This window comes from Pelodiscus sinensis, chromosome 19 (assembly GCF_052426305.1).
Source record: "Pelodiscus sinensis isolate ZL-2025 chromosome 19, ASM5242630v1, whole genome shotgun sequence".
NCBI classification, from domain to species: Eukaryota; Metazoa; Chordata; order Testudines; family Trionychidae; genus Pelodiscus; species Pelodiscus sinensis.
In genome coordinates this window covers 26,144,820-26,165,321 of record NC_143070.1, presented here as the reverse complement: position 1 = coordinate 26,165,321, position 20,502 = coordinate 26,144,820, and the positions used below count along the sequence as shown (strand labels likewise).

Genomic DNA, 20,502 nt, shown 5'->3' with positions numbered 1-20,502 from the left:
CTCGTGCCCTGGCCCTTACACGCGGCAGCGACCAGAGCCCCAAGCCCACCTGCCCCTCCCGAGGGAAACGCGGAGCCCGCACCCACCGGTACGCAGCCTGCGCCCGGAACAGCGGTGGGACCGGCAGCAGCTGCCCAGCCCGGCCCGGCCCGCGGCAGCGAGCTAGGGACTGCAGCCGCAGCTCGGAGATCTGGGCTCCTCCGCGCGCTCCGGTGTACCCCGGGTGCTCATTTACATACCCACGATGCATTGCGCACAGTGATTCTCCATACGCGTCCATGGGGCCGAGTTTGCTCCTAAAGCCCCTGGCTCCCACGCAAAACTCGGGCTATCAGCACGGCAGAGCAACAGGCTGCAGAAGGGGTGGGGATTTGCAGATGGTCCGGTGTAGCCACCGTGAGTTGAGAAACAGACGCCATTTTTCTGGCAGCGCCTCTGCAGCAGCTGTAGTATACTCTGGTTTCTCTTCAGATTATATAAATCTTTTGCCTTTTACTAAAGATTTCCATGGTGAGGATCATTTATGAGTTTGTACTCAATTTTTTGAGGCTTCACTCCGGTGAAGCTACCCAATGGTGTAAAAAACAGAACTGAACTATTAGCTTTTGTAGAGGCCTGTAGATGCCCATGTCTATTTAAAAATGTTGTTGTACCTTATGGTGTGCTGCTTTTTTTAATAGTAATAGTTGTCTTAGTCTAGTTTAGCTAAAACAAAAAATGGAACCATGTAGTGCTAACAAGAAGGGCTACATCTAGACTGGCATGATTTTCTGGAAATTCGTTTAATGGAAAAGTTTTCCGTTAAAACCATTTTTGGAACAGAGCATCTAGATTGGCACGGACACTTTTCCCCTAAAGCACTTTTTATGGAAAAGCGTCCGTGCCAATCTAGACGCGCTTTTCTGCAAAAAAGCCCCGACCGCCATTTTCACGATTAGGGCTTTTTTGCGCAAAACAAATCTGGGCTGTGTACACTGGCCCTTTTGCTCAAAAGTTTTGCGCAGAAGGACTTTTGCCCGAACTGGAGCAGCATAGTATTTTGAAAGAACACTGACAATCTTACACGAGATCATCAGTGCTTTTCCTAAATTTAAGCTGCCAGTGTAGACAGCTGGGCTGTGTCTACACTGGGCCACTTACTCCAGAAAAGCAGCCGCTTTTCCGGAATAAGCTGCGAGCTGTCTACACTGGCCCCTTGAATTTCCAGAAAAGCAGTGACGATTTACTGTAAGAAATCAGCTGCTTTTCCGAAAAAACTATGCTTCTCCCGCTCGGGCAAAAGTCCTTTTTCCGGAAAACTGTTCCGGAAAAGGGCCAGCGTAGGCAGCACAGCAGTCTTTTCCGGAAAAAAGCCCCGATTGCAAAAAAGGGCTGTGTCTACACTGGCACCTTTTTCCGGAAATGCTTTAAACGGAACAGTTTTCCATTATAAGTATTTCCGGAAAAGCGCGTCTACATTGTCCACGGATGCTTTTCCGGAAAAGCATCCTGCCAATGAAGACGCTCTTTTTCTGGAAATACTTATAATGGAAAACTGTTCCGTTTAAAGCATTTCCGGAAAAAGGTGCCAGTGTAGACACAGCCCTTGCAAGTTTTTCTGGAAAAGCGGCTGATTTTCCAGAAAAACTGGCCAGTCTAGTCACAGCCTTCCGTTAAAAGCATTTGTGGAAAATCATGCCAGTCTAGACGTAGCCAAGGGATACAATCAAAAAAAGTAAACACCTATAAAAAAGACAAATCAAATTTCAGAACAGAGGAGAGATGGGAGGGGGGAGGTAAATGTCTGTGAGCTAATGATATTAGAGGTGATAATTGGGGAAGCTATCTTTGTAATGGGTAAGATAATGTATATAACTGGACAAATGTCTCAGATGCTTCGCCAAAGAATCAATGCACACAAAAGGGATATCAGACAGTATCACAAAGAAAAACAGCGTCTTGCCATTTCAACCAGAAATGGCATTGTCTCAACGACTTGATTACCTGCATACTGCTTGGCTATGTCTACGCTGGCATGATTTTCCAAAAATGCTTTTAACGGAAAACGGAAAGCGGGGCTTTTTTGCGGAAAACACTACTGTGCTGTCTACACTGGCCCTTTTCCGGAAAAGGACTTTTGCCCGAATGGGAGCAGCATAGTATTTCCGGAAAAGCAGCTGATTTCTTACAGTAGACCGTCAGTGCTTTTCCAGAAATTCAAGGGGCCAGTGTAGACAGCTGGCAAGTTATTCAGGAAAAGTGGCCAGTGTAGACACAGCCATTATGTTTAAACAGCTGCCGTATGAATGTACCTGAAAGTCACAAGGATCAATGATCTGTGTGAAAGGCAGGTGGCCAGTAATTAGAGCCCCAAGTATGTTGTGTGCACAAAGGAAGGTAGGAATGTGCACCAGGCAGTATGATAATGGTGTTTACTGTATGTTTGTAACAGGATCCTGCCCATATCCGGTATGATCAGCTGTTTGTCGGCTCAGCGCGATAGTCTGGACGCATGGGTGTTGACATCAAAGGTATTTGTTGACCACCCAGGTATGGCTCATCCCAGACTGGTTTTCCTATTGTTAGGCAGGACCCTGCAATCCATGTTCTCTCCTGCTTTTGTAGCCTCTGTTGCCTTGTTGCCTTCTGCAGGTGTCCTTTCTGATGGGACAGGCACGTTCTTCTCAGGGTTTGGGTACCATGTTGCCCTAGAAAGGCTTGTGGCCAAAAGGCAGGCCTTACTGTGAGCAGGAATTGAACCTGCACAGGGAAACCCTATTGGATTTCAAGTCCAACAACTTAACCACTCGGCCATCACAGCGCTAAGTAACAGCAGGCTAGGGAAACTGATAAATAATCTCAGTGCCCAGGCCTGACGTTACCTGACCCACAGAATTCACACAGCAAACCATTTCAACAGTCATGCAGAGGGGTCCTGGGTGCTCTGGCCTGAGGCTGGCTTAGAGGGTTTGTATCCCATCCTCATCGGATGTTTACAGCCCTTCCTCTTGCTTCTCCCAGATCTCTCTTCAGTTCAGTGCCAGCCCCTCCTGTATCCCTGCCTGCCCCAGCCCCTCTCACTGCAGCCTGGGGAAAGGGGAAATCTCCACAGACACACTCCCAGCTGGGACCCTCAATCCCTTCTGCCCTCAAGGGGAAACCTCACAAAGGAGATTCCAGGCAGCCAGGCCATGGGGGTCTCTGAGATTGCCCCTGTCCCACCTGGCTGTTGCCAAGGTTGCTCTGTGAGGTCACTGCCTCCCAGCCAATAAGCTGAGGTGCTGTAAAAGTTCCTTGTGATGTCACTGCTGCCTGGCAGGCTCATGTTGTGCCCCCGGCCAGCCCCTTGGCATGTGTGAGCTGCTCCCCCTGCCCCCCTCACTCAGGGCTGGTTCTGGGTCTCACGCAGGGAACATCAGAGGCTGCCAGGGGCCCTCCTGTGGGGCTGTGAGTGTTGCTGTCCCTGCTGTACAGATAGGGCCATAGAGTATTAGGAGGCTGCAGCAGTGGGAGACACTTCCCTGGATTCGGGAGGGAGACGAGACGTCAAGGCCCATGACTTGGAGCCAGCTACAGATACCCATGGAAAGCTGATTTTCAGAGGGGTGTGATCAGCTCTTCCTGTGTATCTGGCTTCTTCAAAGGGGCTTAATCAGGAGCTAAAAGTTGAAGAAGGGCCATTTAGAAGGGTGAATTTCTTTCCCTGACAGGCTTTTCTGTGTGCCCCAGTCGCCTAATGGACAAGGCACTGGCCTCCTGAGCCAGGGATTGTGGGTTCAAGTCTCACCTGGGGTTACAGTTGCCTTTTACTGACAAAGATTTTGCATTCCTCCGCTCTCTGAAATAGTTGGCAAGGATGCTCTGCAGTTACTGTCTCCTTCTCTGCAGAAGCTGTCCAGACCCCTCACTAGCCAATGCTGGTGTTAGGTGCAGATCTGGTTCCTAAAACCCCAGGTGTTCAAAGTCAGAATGAAGGGGCACATTTTACTCTAGAAGGCCCAGGAGTGACAGACAGCAAGAGGTGGCTGTAGCAGAGCAGAGTATGTCTGGAGACAAAGAGGAGTATGAGGATGAGAAGGCCCATGAGAGGCAGAGACTCCAGAGGAGCACAGAGCTAGTTATTTGGTCTGGCAAAAGGACAGAAAATCCCCAGGCCCTGAGCATGGTGCAGGCAAGGCCCATGGGGCAGTTTGCCTGGTGGGGTTTGGGGGGTGGAGAAGCTGTGAAGCTCTGTGAGTGGATAAGGTCCCTGGCTGAGCTGCGCCACCTGCCATGTGTGTGACTCAAACTGTCCCACGTCCCCTTTTGTGTGTCTGTTGCGCTTTCAGCTTCTTTCCTCAGGCACGTTCATCCGGCAAAGACCCCACCAGGGATCTTGTATCTTCCTTTGTGCAGCTCAGCCGCAGACACAGCCAGGGCTGGAAGGAAATTGCTGCACTTTGGGAGTCAAAGGTGTTGTCTGGGACCACAGAGCAGTTTCACCCAACAGCTTGAGGGGGGCACCATGGCTTAGCTTCCTTCTTCTAAACAGAAGAGCCTGGGTTCAACTCCCAGTGGTGCCTTGTTGCTTCCTTTGCTCACATTTTCCCAGGTCCTTCTGGGACACAGAGAGGCCTCCCCTGGCCACCCATGGAACTGCTGGGCTGACCCAGGGCCTGAAAGGGGCTGTGGCTGCTGCTGAAAGGGAAGAAGCTTGGAGGTAAGATGCTGATAGCAAGAGATTCCAGCTGCCTCTTTGCCCTGGGTCTCAGTACACCATGCCGGCCACCAGCCACCTTGACCAAATGTCAAACCAGCTGGACTAGCCAGCCCACATCACTGTGAGTCGCTAGTGGCCCTGTCAGAGAAGAGCCATTGGCAGCTGCAGAGACAGCCCTTCAGCTGCCGGACACACCTTTCTAAAAGGGCTATTTGTGAGCTGTGTTTGGGTTGGCTGGCTAGTAAAGTTGGTTAGTGCATGAAGCTAGTAATACTAAGGTCTTGGGTCCAAGCCCTGTGCTGGCCACAGGTATGTTTGCTGTGGTGACCCCTGTCTCCCTCCTTTAGCTGCCTGCTATGGACAGGGAAACAGAAATAGGCACAAGACTGTGAGCTTTTCAGGAAATAGGCCAGAAAACTGGTAAGAGGAGGCTCCAGCCTGCACAGACCCAGGGGCTAAAAGGGCCTTGGCCTGGCCTGCTTTCCCCAATAGCAGGGAAACTCTTCTCTTCCCTCTGTTGTGGGGCCACCTTTGGGCCTGCTGGCTCTGCTGTTTAGAGCTTGATGCTAATAATGCCCAGGTCACGGGTACAAGCCCCATGCAGACCCCACAACAGCCAAATTAGTTTTGTTTGAGCTGCTCCCCATGAAATGCGGTGAGAGGGAGCCCTTGGCTGTGGGACCCACTTGTGCCTGTTGTTCAGGGTTAAATAAGTTCTTCCCCAGGAGGCTGCCTGTTCCCTTCCCACCTTGCATTGGCTGGGAATCAAATCAAGCAAGGGACAGCAAACCCCAGGCACCATCATAGTCTGGGCCACAGATAACGACCCTCTTGGAGCTGTGATCCCAGGAGGAGTCTCTGCAGGCCCTGCAGTCCATACGGAGGAATGCCGACATTTTTGGCCAAATGGCCAATGGTCTAGCAAAGAAAGGCCACCTCCCTCCTACCCCCGCATCCTACCAAGTCAGAGCCAAGGTCAAGGAACTGCGGCAGGGGTATGTGAGGGAGGAACCACATTACTGTGCACGCTCTCGGAGAGGATGAAGAGCGGTGAGAGGCAGCCCGCAGCTGCAGAACCCATTTGTGCCTGTTTTTTCAGGGTTCAAATAAAAGTTCAGCAAGGGGCTTTGATGCTCCCTCTTTACATTGCCTTGGCTGGGAATCAAACCCAGGTCAACTGCTTGGAAGGCAGCTATGCTCACCACTATACCACCAATGCCTGTCTGCAAAGTTGCTGGGAAAATTAGTGAGGAAATCCTACATCTGCCATGAGGCTAGCCAGAGGCGAGAGGGTGCCTGTGTGGTTTGGGTAACGCAGAACTTCTTGGCTATTAGGCAGAGACCAGAAGTGGTGTCGCTGGGGTAGTGGCTGCCCTGCACTCTCCATGGTTTAAGGAGCTGGGCAGGAGAGGAGTCCCAGAGGTTGTTGGGTGGGAGAGTAGAGTTTATCAGACTTTGGGCTAAGCTCTAGAGCAGCCAAGGGAGAGGTGGGGAAGTGACTTCTGGATACTCTGTGTGGCCCAGGGATGCGGACCAAGAGCCGTCCTTGTGTTTTTTGCCGTAAAGGGTTGTTTCTGGGTCCTTTGCCTAAGATCGAGCACGTCTGCCTTCCGGAGAGCCATGTCCTAGGCACAAGCCCCCAGAGACCCCTCCAGGGACACATCACAGGACCAAGCACGGGGCAGAAACACTGGACACTGTCAGTGTCTGGGCCAGAGATAAAGACCCTCTTGGAGCTGTGATCCGATGGGGAGTCTCTGCAGGCCCGGCAGTCCAGGTGGACGAATGCAGACATTTATAAACATAAAAACATAAGAACGGCCGTACTGGGTCAGACCAAAGGTCCGTCTAGCCCAGTGTCCTGTCTGCCGACAGTGGCCAGCACCAGGTGCCCCAGAGGGGGTGGACCGAAGACAATGATCAAGCAATTTGTCTCCTGCCATCCGTCTGCAGCCTCTGACAAACAGAGGCCAGGGACACCATTTTATCCCCTGGCTACTAGCCTTTTATGGACCTAACCTCCATGAAATTATCTAACATATGGCCCAATGGCTGATGGCCTTGCAGAGAAAGGCCACCTCCCCCCTCCTGCGTCCTAGACCAAGTCAGACCCAAGGTCAACGAATTGCGGGAGGGGTATGTGAGGGCCCGTGAGGGCAGGTCCCGCTCTGGGGAAGCACCGCAGCACTGTGCATACTGTGAGGAACTGGACCGAATCCCGGGGTGTGGGGAGCCCCTGTCTCCAGGGACAGTTGTGGAGTCTGGGATGGAGACACCTGGGAAGCAGTGGCTGCAGCTTCAAGATGACAACGCTGATGACCTGCAGCGCCAGGAGACGCAGGAGGACTCCCAAACGTCTTCAGGCAGCGGGGAGGGAACATCAGGTGAGTGCTGGGAGGTTGCAACACCCAGGACATGTCGACACTTGCAGTCTCCTTCAGGAGAGGGCTGCAAATGGAGACATTCGAAATTGTAAATGAAACCGGGATTTAAATATCCTGCGCTACATTTGCATAATTGTGTCCGGGTGTTGTTTCAAAATACTTTATTATGAAATAAAAAACACTGTTTAGATGCAGTTATTTGGGGAGAAAACCCTTCTTCCGAAATAACCCTTAAACACTCCCCTCTGGTCTGGACCTAACAGCGGTGTCAGCGTTTGCTAGTCGGGGCTCTGGACAGCACCTGCACAGAGGGAGATGGCAACTGCGGGACTCCCTGGCCAACTGTCCCAATGTTTCACAGCTGAAAAGAAAACAAAAGAGGCCAATGCAAACAGCCCCCTGGCAGCGAGGGAGTCAGCACGTCGGTGGGTGGGGCAGGGAGCTGGGGGCAGATTTTGACTCTAACTAGCTGGGTGACCTTGGCCCATTCAGTGAACCTCTCTCTGCCCCCATGGCCTTGTCTGTACAGCAGGGACAGCAACACTCACAGGCCCCGCAGGAGGCGGCTGGTTTAATGCTTCACCCCAGGGCCCAGCAATGAGCCCCCAAGCTTGCCCTGTGCGCTGGAAGCCAGGTTTGCTGTGTGAATTCTGTGGGGCGGGTGAGGTCAGGCCTGGGCACTGGGATTATTTACCACTTTCCCTGATCCTGGGACACTGCTGCCTTCACAGCTGTGGTTGCTGAGTGGTTAAGGTGTTGGACTTGAAATCCAATAGGGTTTCCCTGCGCAGGTTCAAATCCTGCTCACAGCGTGGCCTGTGTTTTGGCCACGCCCTAACCAGGGCAACAAGCTGCACAACCCCTGAGCCACTCTCCCCAACCCCAGTCAATCCCTTTCTGCGCCTTCCGAGAGAGACACAGGGCATGGTGCCTCCTTATGGGTCCCTGGGCTCTGGGGAAACTATCAGCTCCTGCAGCCTCTGCCCTTTACCCAGCACCCCATGGCTCAGCCCTACCCCTGGGCGCTGCCCTGCTCCAGTGTGTGATAGGAGTTGAGTGAGAGGATGGAGCATCTGGGCCTCCCCCAAAGGTCCATCCATGAAGGGCAGAAATGTTGGGGATATGATGTGGGTCACTCCTCCCGAGGTGCACACCACCCTCCCCCCCGTGTTGGGAGCAAAGGTTCTAGAGAAGTATTGGAGCGGGGAGGTCTTGTTCCCTGCTCTTGCTCTGCCTTGGGCAAAGAATTAGTAACAGAATATTTGTCCAAGTTTATGTACAGAAAAAAACTGACAAGCATGTTTCTGTGGGGTGGTGGTTATCGTGTTTGCTTAATGTGGAAAAGGCTCCTGGTTCAAAGCCAAGCAAAAAGTGGGAAAGGGGGTTCTGCTCCTATTTGTGGCTCCCCAGGTAAACACAGCCCCTGCTGCTTGGGAATAAGCCCAACTCCCAGGCTGAGTAAAGGACGGAACAACAGGAGCCCTGTCCTAGAAAGGGAGGGGCCAGTGTGTGTGAGTGCATGGCCCACACAGACAGCCCCAGGGTGCAAGGACAGAGCTGCTGGACATCTCTAGTGGCCCTGAGGGGGGGAGACATGGGTGTTAGCAACATGCTCATGTGGTGCCATGTTCCAGCACCGCCAACAGGGAGTGTTTTTTGTGGTGTCACCTGATTCCCCCCAACTGTAGCCCTTGTACCTGCCCTGTGGCAGGATAGAGACCCAGGGCCAAGAGAAAGCAGGAAGAGCCCCAGGATGCAGCTCATCTCCCCTTTTCTCCTGCAGTGCAGGTTGTGAGAACAGCTCTAAGCAAAACCATCGACTTGAAGTAATTAGCCCCTATTGGAGCATAGCAAAGCCTGGAATTGAACCAGGGACCTTTAGATCTTCAGTCTAACGCTCTCCCCACTGAGCTACTTTGGTTGTGATAAGAGGCCTGTGTGGCCTGTAATTCTCTGTTCAGGATGTTTTGCCGCATGGCATCATGCCCTGCCCAGGAAGGCCAGACTGGCCTTTCCACAGCGTCCCTCCCCCACAGCCCAGGGCCAAGGGTCCCTCTAAGCCAGGCCTGGGCAATACAGGCCAGCGGGCTGGATCCAGCCCATGAAGCCACCCAACATGGCAGCAAGAAGCCTCAGGCAGATTCCCTGCTCGCCCTGCCCCCACGCACAGCTGAGAGAAGGGGCTGCTGGGCCCTTTGTGTCTCTCAGCTGTAGAGGAAAAGGCTTCATGCCTGGTCCCTGCTCCAAGCTTGTTTGTGGCCAATGGGAGCTGCCTGCTTGAAGCCCTGGCCAGTCCCCACAAGCTCTTATTCACCCAGGCGTGTGACCTGTACCCCCTGCGCAGGGAAGGGGCTGCCTGAGAAATGTGCTTGGCTGCAGGGAGTGTCTCCCAGTCAGAGCCTGCCTCTGGCACCCCAGCCCCTCCCTTCCCTCAGCCACTGGCTCTCCCTGTGATGGAAAAGGGCAAAGACATGGCAGATTTCATGAACACAGATAAGGCTGGTTTTTCTGACTGGGAATTGAACCCAGGCCTCAATAGTGAAAATGCTGAATCCTAACCACTAGACCATCAGGGACACATGAACATGGGTCTCTCCTTAACTACCCTTGCCTTTCACAGGCCACTTTCTGTCCCCTTCAGGACACGGGTCCATTTTCCATTGGCCAGAGGGGACAAGAACAGAAACCAAACAGAACATCAAAGCAGCCAGACTGGGCCATGCCAGTTGCCAAACTAGCCCAGCATCCTGTCTCACAACAGCAGCCAATTTCATTGTGCCAAGGGAATCCTCAGGAAAGACAGTTATTAAATGATCCCTCCCGTCACCCATTCCCAGCTCCTGGAATACACCAGCTAGGGACACCTGCCCTGTCCATCCTTGTTAAGTGCCTTTGATTATGGCTGCCAGGGATCCCAAAGTTGAGTAGCTCTGCATTAAGGGTTCTTATTAATGTCAAGAACCTCAAGCAATGTAAAGCCAGAGTGTGATGGAACTGGAAAGGAAAATGTTTACACTAGAAGGAAGTTTTTCCAAGGGGGCACTTGGAGTTGAGACAAGGACCAGTTGAGCTGTAGTTAAAGACTCTACTACTGAGCTACATCCCCATGGAAGTTAGCATCAGCAGCCAGTGTTGGGAACTGGGCAGGGAACAAGAGGCTTTTGTGTAACACACAACCCAGGTGCTACCCTTGGGCTTGGTCTGCACACTGAGCAGGCAGGTGGGAGGGGTCTGATGCTGTCACATATGCAAGGCAAGTCACTCACCTGGCCCCTGGGGGGGACGGGGGATTTGTATATTTTAGGAAGGGTCCTGAGTCCTGGCTCCCAGCCACGCACCTTGGCAGAAAGACCAATGGCCCCTGCACAAAGTGCATTGTGGGACTAAGAGTTGGGGCAGCAGGAAAGGAGCCGGCCCCTCAGCATCAGGGCACAGGCAGGAGAAGATGGCAGTGAATCCTCCTACCTCTGCCATGGCTTAGCCCAGGAGGGCTGGGGTCTAGCAGCTTTTCACCCCAGCTTTGTGGGAGGCCAAGTAGGAAGGGGCCTCTGGAGGCTCATAGGCCCCTGGTCTGCTGTGTCTGTGGAAAGGGGGGAGAGGACACACACTTGTCACTGGGGAGCAGGGTGCATGGATCCCACTCGTTCCTGCAGAAAATGAAACAGGCTGAGCATTTTTCAGAGAACAGGCCAGAGCCCTTCTCCTGTCCCTGGAGAGATGGAAATGGGGCCGTTCCTTGTGGGGAAAGAAGTGGGTGTGTCGGGAGTGGGGTTCGAGTTCAAACCTCTCCACAGACCAGAACCGCATATTAGGGGCAAGAAAGAGCCTTGAGTCAGGCAGTGGAGAACACTTGGCTCTTGTTATGCTGTGATGGGATATTAGGAAACTTTTTTTAGACAGCCTGGCTAGCTCAGTTGGTAGAGCATGAGACTCTTAATCTCAGGGTCATGGGTTCAAGTCCCATGCTGGGCGGTGCCCTTCCTTAACTCACATTCTCAGCCTGTGAGCAATTGGCTCTCATTTTTCACCAGGGTTTTAGAAAGAAAAGGTCTAGTCCTGGGGTCCAGCTTTAGTAGAACCAAAGAGAGACCCAACTGCAATTTCCATCTTCTGAGGAGAAGGGAAGAGGATTTTCTTCTCCTCAGTTCTAGCCATATCAGCCCGGGGGGAGAAAAAATAACCCTCCGCCCGCTGATTGTCCCCCGTCAGCTTCTGTAGCTTCACCTCCTTCCACAGCAGCTCCAGCTTTGAGCTACTTTTGTGTGTAGGTTGAGCTACTTTTGGGTTCAAGCCCCATGCTGGGTGGCGCCCTTCCTTAACTCCCAGACTCTGGTGCTGATCATGCAGTAGAAGCACATTATGTTCAAACAGCTGCCATGTGAATGTACCTGAAAGTCACAAGGATCAATGATCTGTGTGAAAGGCAGGTGGCCAGTAATTAGAGCCCCATGTATGTTGTGTGCACAAGGGAAGGTAGGAATGTGCACTGGGTAGTCTGATAATGGTGTTTAGTGAAAAGTAATAGGTGTAAGTGCATTGCGCAGGAGGATTTTCTTGCACAAGAAGGGGCAGTGGAGATGCTCCTTCTGGTGCAAGAGTCTCTTCTGAAAAAAGTGGTGGCTCATTAGCTATGCAAATGAAGCTCAGCAATATTCTACACTTAGCCTCATTTGCATATTACTCATGCAAGAAGCTACAAGTGTAGACATAGCCCATGTGTCCCTTCTGCTGGGACAGGCACGTTCTTCTCAGGAGTCTCGGGGTACGTCTAGACTACCGCGTTTTGTCGACGGAAGTTTTGTTGACAGATACTGTCGACAAAACTTCCGTCGACAAAGAGTGTCCAGACACATTGAGTTCTGTCGACAAAGTAAGCTGCTTTGTCGACAGAACTCCGTAGTCTGGACGCAACGTTACAGGCAATAACACCTTCTGTCGACAGAGTTCTGTCGACAGAAGGTGTTATGCCTCGTAAAATGAGGTATACCAGCGTCGACAAAACTGCTGAGTTCTGTCGACGTTATGTCGACAGAACTCAGCGGTAGTGTAGACGCTGGTATAGTTTTGTCAACAAAAGTCCACTTTTGTCGACAAAACTAGGTAGTCTAGAGACACCCTCAGAGTTTGGGTACCTTGTTGCCCTAGGAAGGGGTGTGGTCAAAACACAGGCCTCGCTGTGAGCAGGATTTGAACCTGCGCAGGGAAACCCTATTCGATTTCAAGTCCAAAACCTTAACCACTTGGCCATCACAGCTCTGAGTCTTAACAGCTCAGGGAAACTGGTAATTAATCCCAGTGCCCAGGGCTGACGTCACCTGACAGAATTCACACAGCAAACCATTTCAACGGTCGTACAGAGGGGTCCTGGGCGCTCTGGTCTGAGGCTGCCTTGGAGGTGAGTTCTGCTTCCAGGTCTCCCTTCTCCTCCTTGGTCTTCTTAGGAAGGAACTCCACTTAGGAAGGAACAATCAGTTCCATACATACAAGATGGGAAGCGACTGTCTAGGAAGGAGCATGGCGGAAAGGGATCTAGGGGTCATAGTGGACCACAAGTTGAATATGAGTCAACAGTGTGATGCTGTTGCAAAAAAAGCAAATATGATTCTAGGTTGTATCAACAGGTGTGTTGTAAGCAAAACTCGTGAAGTCATTCTGCCGCTCTACTCTGCACTAGTTAGGCCTCAGCTGGAGTACTGTGTCCAGTTCTGGGCGCCACATTTCAAGAAAGATGTGGAGAAATTGGAAAGGGTACAGAGAAGAGCGACAAGAATGATTAAAGGTCTAGAGAACATGACCTATGAAGCCAGGCTTCATGAACTGGGCTTGTTTAGTTTGGAAAAAAGAAGATTAAGGGGGGACATGATAGCGGTTTTCAAATATCTAAAAGGGTGTCACAAGGAGGAAGGAGAAAATTTGTTCCTCTTGGTTTCTGAGGACAGGACAAGGAGTAATGGGCTTAAAGTGCAGCAGGGGAGGTTTAGATTGGACATTAGGAAAAAATTCCTAACTGTCAGGGTGGTCAAATATTGGAATAAATTGCCAAGGGAGGTGGTGGAATCTCCCTCTCTGGAGATATTTAAGAACAGGTTAGATAGACATCTGTCAGGGATGGTGTAGGTGGAGCTTGGTCCTGCCTTGAGGGCGGGGGGCTGGACTCGATGACCTCTCGAGGTCCCTTCCAGTCCTATGATTCTATGATTCTCCCTTCCTTTCCCTTTTCCTCCTTCTTCCTTTTCTCGTTTCCCCTTTTCCTTCTTCTTATCTATATAGTGATAATTTAGTCCTGCTTAACCAATTATTTTAGTATAATGTTACTAACCAAAGCTAACATACTATTATGATTTACCTAACCAATCATACTCCACCGCCTTTGTTGATTTTCCCCCAGCAACATTAATGATACAGGCGACAGAAACAGTTACAATCCAGACAGTGATCCCACAGACAAACACTAGGAAAGTGAGGATGATAATCATAGAATGCCAATTGCACAAACACAACTATTGCTAAGCAGTTTTTTTTCTGAACAAATGCTGTTAACTAAGTTCTCTCTACCCACCCTTAGATCTGTTTCTTACTTGGGGATGGTGGGGGTCAATAGGATCAGACCCCCTGGTCACAGCCTAGTGTGACCCTATTGAAATGCCATTTAGCTGGAACATGAGCTCAGGCTTTGTAATTAATTGCTGCCACTCTGCCTGCAGAAGGTTTTAGTTTAGATCTGCCAAATAGCTAGAGGCCTTCCAATGGACACACGTTGTTACAGAGAACAATTCCAAGCATAAGACACCAGAACCCACAAGCACAGTCAACACAATTGCAAAGGGACTCAACCCTTCAGTCTTCTGACCCAAAGTCAGATGCCTTTTCTTTTAGGCCACACAGTCCTGATTAGGAATGGACATTTCAAAGTGTGTAAGAAGGGAGCAGTCTAGCTAGCCAAAGCCGGTTGTTCTGCCAAAGCCGGTTGGGTGGGGAGGGGCTGGTTATGGGGAGGCAGAGTCCTGTGCCTGTCTCAGGGCATCCCAGGGAGGCTCCTTGCAGCCCAGGAGAAGAAGGGGGCTCTGGGTGGAAGGAAACAAGCAAAGCTGGTCTGAGTGGCCAGAAGCCAGAACTCCAGTTCAGCCTAATTGAATCACTACTGGCTCATGTAGGTCCCTTGGGCTGTGTCTCAACGGGCCAGTTTTTCCGGAAAATCAGCTGCTTTTCCGGAAAAACTTGCCAGCTGTCTACACTGGCCGCTTGAATTTCTGCAAAAGCGCTGACTCCCTACTGTAAGAAATCAGTGCTTTTTGCGGAAATACTGTGCTGCTCCCATTCGGGGAAAGGTCTTTTTCCAAAAGACTTTTGTGCAAAAGGGCCAGTGTAGACAGCAGAGATTTCTTTTTTGCAAAAAATCCCTCCAACTTTATGAGCTTTGGGCTCCTTATCTGCAGGCTCCCCAGAGAGAGAGTTCTGTGCCTCCTGCTGGGTGTCTGATGCCCCCTGGAGCTCAGTCTGATGCTATGGTCTGCCTGGCTGAGATGGGCTGGGCCCTAAAACGTAACCTGCCTGCAGCTTGCTGCTTACCCTTGTGGTCTCTTGTGTGGTCCCCAGGAGCTGCCAGGCTCTGACTCTTGCCCCCCTGGCGCTAGCAGGTGCCCCCCCCCTCCAAACAATCTTTTAAATTGTTCTTTCTGGTCCCTCTCAGGGTGTTTTTCTCCTCAGCAGCAGCGCACAAGAGAGAAGCTGTTGCCAGTGGCCCTGCAAGGCAAGATGAGCTTTGCCTGCCCCCCTCAGCCTGACTCATTACTTGGCCCCATTCCTGCCTCTCTTCCCAGTGGCTGAAAGGGGCTGTGGCTGCTGCCGACAGGGAAGAAGCTGGGAGGCAAGGTGCTGGCAGCAAGAGATTCCAGCTGCTTCTTTGCCCTGGGTCTCAGTGCGCCATGCCAGCCACCAGCCACCTTGACCACACCTCAAAGCATCTGGACTAGTGAGCCCACATCAGAGTGGGCTAGTGGCCCTGTCAGAGACGAGGCACCTTTCTGAAAAAGCCATTTGTGAGCTCAGTTTCTGAAGGCCGGCTAGCTCAGTTGGTTAGAGTGTGGTGCTAATAACGCCAAGGTCATGGGTTCAAGCCCCATGCTGGCCATGTGATTGTTTGCTGTGGTGACTACCCCCCTCCTCCCCCACCCCAGACACACACTTTAGCTGCCTGCTATGGACAGGGAAGCAGAAACAGGCAAAAGGCTGAGAGCTTTGCAGGACTGAGGCCAGAGAACTGGTAGGAGGAGGATCCAGCCTGCACAGACCCAGTGGCTAAAAGGGTCTGGCCAGCTTTCCCCTAATGGCAGGGAAAACTCTTCTCTTCCCTCCATTGTCCCCAGTGGGGTGACCTGATCCCAAATTCCTGCTGCTGCAGTGGCTGGCCCATGGCTCCTCCAGCCCAAGCCACAGAGGGAGGCTCCATATGTCCAGGTGATGGGACCATGTGCCCAGCCCACAGAGCTGCTGCCAACCACCTGGTCACCTGCTTCAGTGGCCCAGCAGCCCCTCCCCCAAAACCTGCTCCTGCTCAAGGCCCCCCTGAACCCACCCAGGCTCCTGCTCCTCTGACTCTGCACTAGCCAGCCCACATCTCAGTGAGTCGCCCGTGGCCCCATCAGAGACGAGCTCGTGGCAGCGGCAGAGACGTCCCTGCAGCTGCCTGTGGGGTCTTTCCCAAAGGGCCCCTCGTGGGCTGCTGGCTCAGCTGTTTAGAGCTTGATGCTGATAACGCCCAGGTCGTGGGTTCAAGCCCCATGCTGGCCACAGGGGGGTCTGGTTTGGTGACTTGCCTTTGTGTAGCTGCCTGCTATGGACAGGGAAGGAGAAAGAAGCCCTGGGAGGTGAAGCAGCGGGAGGGAAGCAAGGAGCAGAGTGTCAGCCGCCAGCCGAGAGTCACAGGTGCCCTCTGCCTCCTGGGACCGCCCCTCCCTGAGCCACCAGCCCCCTGTCTCTCGCCGTGGGCCCCTTGGGGAGTCCACTCGCTCTGGGCTCCGGGGGCCTCCCGCTCCCACAGGGAATGACACAGCCCTGTGCCCTCGCCCAGAGCCACTCCCAGCCCGTGTGAAACAGGAGGGTTCATTGAGCGTCTGACACAGCACAGGGACCCAGGCAGGCAGCAGGGGCTGCGGGTGAGGAGTGAGGGCACCAGAGGGGGCAGGGAAACAAGTAGCATCAAGACTCTTGCCACCAGGGTCTGGCCACCCGACTCCCTGCCCAGGCTGCTGGGCCCCCGACCACTTCAGCTGCCAGGTCAGCCCGGGACCTAGGGCAGGAATGGGGGGAAGGAGCCAGTCAAACTGCAGGTGGCAGGAAACACCAGTCTCGCCTTCCTGGGCCGGGCACGACGGCATCATGTTTGTGACACGGCTGCCAGACATCCCGGACAGTTAATAACCAGCTAGAGGGGTTTATGGGTAGCTCAGTGTGGGGAGCCTAAGATGAAATATTTAAAGGTCCCTGGTTCAGTCCCAGGCTTTGCCATGTCTCTCGGTGCAGCAGGGCCCTCTCTGGTCCCCTTGCTGTGCTAGTGCCCTGTGACATCCCCTCGTCCATCTTAGCCACAGCCCAGCATTGGAAACTCCCGTCCATCTGATTAACCCCCTTCACTTCCAACCCTCCCTCAGAGTCCTTGCTTTCTTGGCTAAAGTCCCCTCCCTTGTGCGTGTGGCTGGCAGGGGTTACTAGATGGATCCATTTACATGTAGCTTCACTGAAACCCCCCTTGTTGGCCTGCGCCCAGGTCAGTCCATGTCACTGGCTCAGGGGTTTGTCCCCCCAGCGCGCTGCAGAGAAAGCCCTTGTGTGTGAAAGGGCCTCAGGGAGCCCAGAAACCAAGTTAAAAATAAACTAAAAGGAAACATTTTTGCGCCCAGTGGAACTCCTTGCCAGAGGATGTTGTGAAGGTGAAATCTACAAGAAGGTCCAAAACAGAACTGGAATATTTAATGCAGGAAAGGTCAAACAATGGCATTTAACCAGGATGGACAGGGCAGGTGTCCCTAGCTGGTGTATTCTAGAAGCTGGAAATGGGCACCAGGAGGGATCACTTAATAACTGTCTGTCCTGAGGATTCCCTCGGGACAATGAAATCGGCTGCTGTTGTGAGACAGGATCCTGGGCTAGTTGGACAACTGGCATGGCCCTGTCTGGCTGCTTTGATGTTCTGTTTGGTTTCTGTTCTTGTCGCCTCTGGGCAAGGGAGAATGGACCTGCCACCCCATCCTGAAGTGGACAGAAAATGGCCTGTGAAAGGCTAGTGTAGGTGAGCAAAAAACCATCTTTCATGTGTCCCTGATGGTCTAGTGGTTAGGATCCAGCACTCTCACTGCTGTGGCCTGGGTTCGATTCCTAGTCAGGGAAACCAGACTGCAGTTTCATGTGACAGCTGCCTAGTCTCTTTTCTCACCTATGTGACAGCAGCTGTGACCCAAGAGGTTATATCAGGCTCCTTCCCCCCTCCCTGGCACTGTTAAGACAACACTTGCCATTTTCAGAAGGGGTGGAGCTGGGTCACTCAAACTGCCCCATGTCTCTCCCATGTGGGCAGCCCTGCAGGAAGCTCTGTGGCGCGCCCAGCACAGGCAGGTCTGCACAAGATCCATTGGTTCAGTTTGGCTGTTGAAGGAGACAACCCAGAACTGGCTCCAGCCCCCACTCAGTAACCTGGGGAAATGACCCACCAGGCCTGGGCCCCTCGGAGAGGCAACGATTCCCCACTGGCCAGGGCAGAGCCTCCCTCTCACACAGTCATGGAGCCTTCTCCCCCTGCTCCTGCCTCCCCATTCACTCAGCTCTCACTGCTCGGTGCTGCCAGGGAGGGGCCTCACCGCTAGTCAGTGTTCCTGTTCCAGGAGTAGGTGAGTTTTGTCTTGTGCACCAATATTGAGGTCGTGTGTCTCTGTTCGGGGGTGAGCCCCCGCGGCGCCTGCCAGTTACTAACAAATATCTTAGCTACACGTTATGGGAGAAAGACACTAACCCAAGGGATAATTAACACTGGGCTGCGACTAATCTCTGCCTCCTGCAGGGCCACTAGGGAACAGATGGGAGACAAGGCATGAGGCAGATCCAAGGGGCTGGCTAAATCCAGTGTGAGAAGCAAATGGAAAAAGACCCAGCAGCAGGTGAGAGAACAGCATGAAAACATCAGGATCAGGACCAGAGCAGTTCGGCTATGTCTACATTGGCAAGATTTTGCGCAAAATCTTGCCGCCCGTCTACACTGGCCATGAGTATTTGCGCAAGAACACTGAGTTTGTAACGTACAATATCAGTGGTTCTTGCGCAAATACTCTGATGTGCCCACTCCTGGATAAGCCCTCTTGTCAAGTATTCTTGCGCAAGAGGGCCAGTGTAGACAGCAACGTTAATTTCTTGCACAGCAAAGCCCAATGGCTAAAATGGCCATCGAACCATCGGAGCTTTCTTAAATAAGAGAGCATCTACATTGGCACACATGCTTTTGCGCAAAAGCACATGCCAGTGTTGGTACTCTCCTGTACAAATGGTTTAATACAAAAATTCTTGCGTTAAAAGTATTTGCACAAAGTCATACCAGTGTAGATGTAGCCTACAAGTAAATCCAGAAATTAAACAAAAACCAAGACAAAACAATAAAGTGAAATCCCCATTCCTCTCTACTGCAAAATTAATTTTAAACTTTTTGACAGTAGCTAACCACTCAGCCTGTGCTCTCTTCCTCCAGCTTCCCAACAGGAAAGAAAAAACAATCATCAACAGCAGACAGCAATGACATTAAAGCAACACTGTCTGCTTGCCTCATGCTCAGAAGAGAACACTATCACTCATCTTCGTGGATAGCGAGGCCAACCACTTTCAGCTACATTTCTCTAGTTACCAACTATAAAAATGATCCCTGAAAGTACAGTCTTATTAGCATCTGCTTCCCTACACACCCACACTTGTGTGCATTCACTTTCTCCTCATGAGGAATGTTTTCACACAACACTTAGAAAACTAAAGAACAGAAATAATCTCAGCAAAGTGCTTGTCCCATTCAAACACACTCCACCAGGTTTAGAAATCTGTATTTTAGAATATGCTCCATGTCCCTGATTACAGAAACACGCCTCCTGATTAGCATGTGGAGCACCTGGCAGCCAATCAAAATCTCCTGGGCTACGCCTACACTGGCACCCTTTTCCGGAAAAGGGATGCAGATGAGCCAAGTCAGAATTGCAAATGCAGCGGGGATTTAAATTTTCCCCGCTGCATTTGCATGACCATGGCTGCTGCTTTTTTTCGGCTCGGGGCTTTGCCGGAAAAAAGCGCCAGTCTAAAAGACGGGATCTTTCGGAAAATAAAGCCTTTTCCAGAAGATCCCTTATTCCTCTTAAAATCTGGAAAATTTAAATTCCCGCTGCATTTGCAATTCTGACTTGGCTCATCTGCATCCCTTTTCCGGAAAAGGGTGCCAGAGTAGACACAGCCCTGCTGTTTCTTCCTGAAACTGCAGTTCCTGGGGCTCCTCTAAGTCAGTAGTAATAAACTGCCAGTCCGCAGACCAGCAAGGGGCCAAGAACCCCTGCCTGCTGGGCAGAGGTGGAAAGTAATAAAGTATATTACACTACTCAAGACTTTTTTTGGGTATTTGTACTTTACTCAAGTAATTTATTTTTGTCACACTTTGATTTTTATTCAAATTATTTTATTTTTTTAGACAATATTGTACTTTTTACTCCACTCCCATGTCCAGAGGCGCTGGGTTACTCACGACTCGCATCGTTCTGATTTGCTAAAGCCCAGCTGCATGTGCAAGCACCAGGCATCCAAAAAACAGCCAATCCACAAGCACAATGCCCCTGGCAAGGAAGAAGCCTTTTAATAAACTGCTCCAACACCTTGTCATTCAAACCCAGTATCCCTGCAGGCCCTGCCAGCCTGAGACCTGAGCGAGCAGGGCGGCTGCCCAGGGCTCCGTGCTGAGGGGGTGATATGAGCTGTCTCATGTGACCTTACCTGGGGCCAGGCAGCTAAACAGGAGGGAACCCAGCAGCCAGGGTCAGGGGGGACAGAGGCACTTACTTGTGCAGGGTGAATCCTCTGCTCTGGGGGGAGCAGCAGCAGGGTGGGTGGGTGCCGGGGGCAGGGGCTCCCCATTCCCCCTGGGACAGAGGCCCCTGTGGAAGCCCTGTGGGGGGGGGGGGGGCAGGCTGTGCTGGAAGAGGCTGGGAGTGGGCGGCTGAGGGGGGTGGGGATTGAAGAAGCGTCTGTGTGGGCACTTGGGCAGCCAGCTCGTCAGTGAGCAGCAGAGCACACGGGCCCGTCCCCCCCGCCGAGCCCCCCAGCTGCTCTCCCAGGGCTGTGGCTGACCAGCCTGCACTGCTGCCAGCCCGGGCTCAGCTCTGCAGCGACCTGCCCAGCTGCCTCCCTGCCGGGGGCTGCAGACGTGTC

The 20,502-nt window shown here is 52.2% G+C and overlaps 10 non-coding genes across 10 annotated transcripts; 5 read left to right on the top strand and 5 right to left on the bottom strand.

The window, feature by feature from the left end:
• Positions 1-451: 451 nt before the first annotated feature.
• Positions 452-567, top strand: LOC149522469 (U5 spliceosomal RNA). Its single transcript, XR_016347438.1, has one exon. It is a non-coding gene; the product is annotated as a U5 spliceosomal RNA (small nuclear RNA).
• Positions 568-2,718: 2,151 nt separating this feature from the next.
• TRNAL-UAA (transfer RNA leucine (anticodon UAA)) lies at positions 2,719-2,800 on the bottom strand. The gene has a single exon. It is a non-coding gene; the product is annotated as a tRNA-Ser (tRNA).
• A 3,025-nt stretch (positions 2,801-5,825) lies between these two features.
• Positions 5,826-5,897, bottom strand: TRNAG-UCC (transfer RNA glycine (anticodon UCC)). The gene has a single exon. It is a non-coding gene; the product is annotated as a tRNA-Gly (tRNA).
• Positions 5,898-7,792: 1,895 nt separating this feature from the next.
• TRNAS-AGA (transfer RNA serine (anticodon AGA)) lies at positions 7,793-7,874 on the top strand. Its single transcript has one exon. It is a non-coding gene; the product is annotated as a tRNA-Ser (tRNA).
• A 1,036-nt stretch (positions 7,875-8,910) lies between these two features.
• TRNAF-GAA (transfer RNA phenylalanine (anticodon GAA)) lies at positions 8,911-8,983 on the bottom strand. The gene has a single exon. It is a non-coding gene; the product is annotated as a tRNA-Phe (tRNA).
• Positions 8,984-10,961: 1,978 nt separating this feature from the next.
• TRNAK-CUU (transfer RNA lysine (anticodon CUU)) lies at positions 10,962-11,034 on the top strand. The gene has a single exon. It is a non-coding gene; the product is annotated as a tRNA-Lys (tRNA).
• A 1,200-nt stretch (positions 11,035-12,234) lies between these two features.
• TRNAS-UGA (transfer RNA serine (anticodon UGA)) lies at positions 12,235-12,316 on the bottom strand. Its single transcript has one exon. It is a non-coding gene; the product is annotated as a tRNA-Ser (tRNA).
• A 2,803-nt stretch (positions 12,317-15,119) lies between these two features.
• Positions 15,120-15,193, top strand: TRNAI-AAU (transfer RNA isoleucine (anticodon AAU)). Its single transcript has one exon. It is a non-coding gene; the product is annotated as a tRNA-Ile (tRNA).
• Positions 15,194-17,376: 2,183 nt separating this feature from the next.
• On the top strand, positions 17,377-17,448 carry TRNAE-CUC (transfer RNA glutamic acid (anticodon CUC)). The gene has a single exon. It is a non-coding gene; the product is annotated as a tRNA-Glu (tRNA).
• A 1,316-nt stretch (positions 17,449-18,764) lies between these two features.
• On the bottom strand, positions 18,765-18,980 carry LOC149522465 (small nucleolar RNA U3). Its single transcript, XR_016347482.1, has one exon. It is a non-coding gene; the product is annotated as a small nucleolar RNA U3 (small nucleolar RNA).
• Between the last annotated feature and the right edge of the window lie 1,522 nt (positions 18,981-20,502).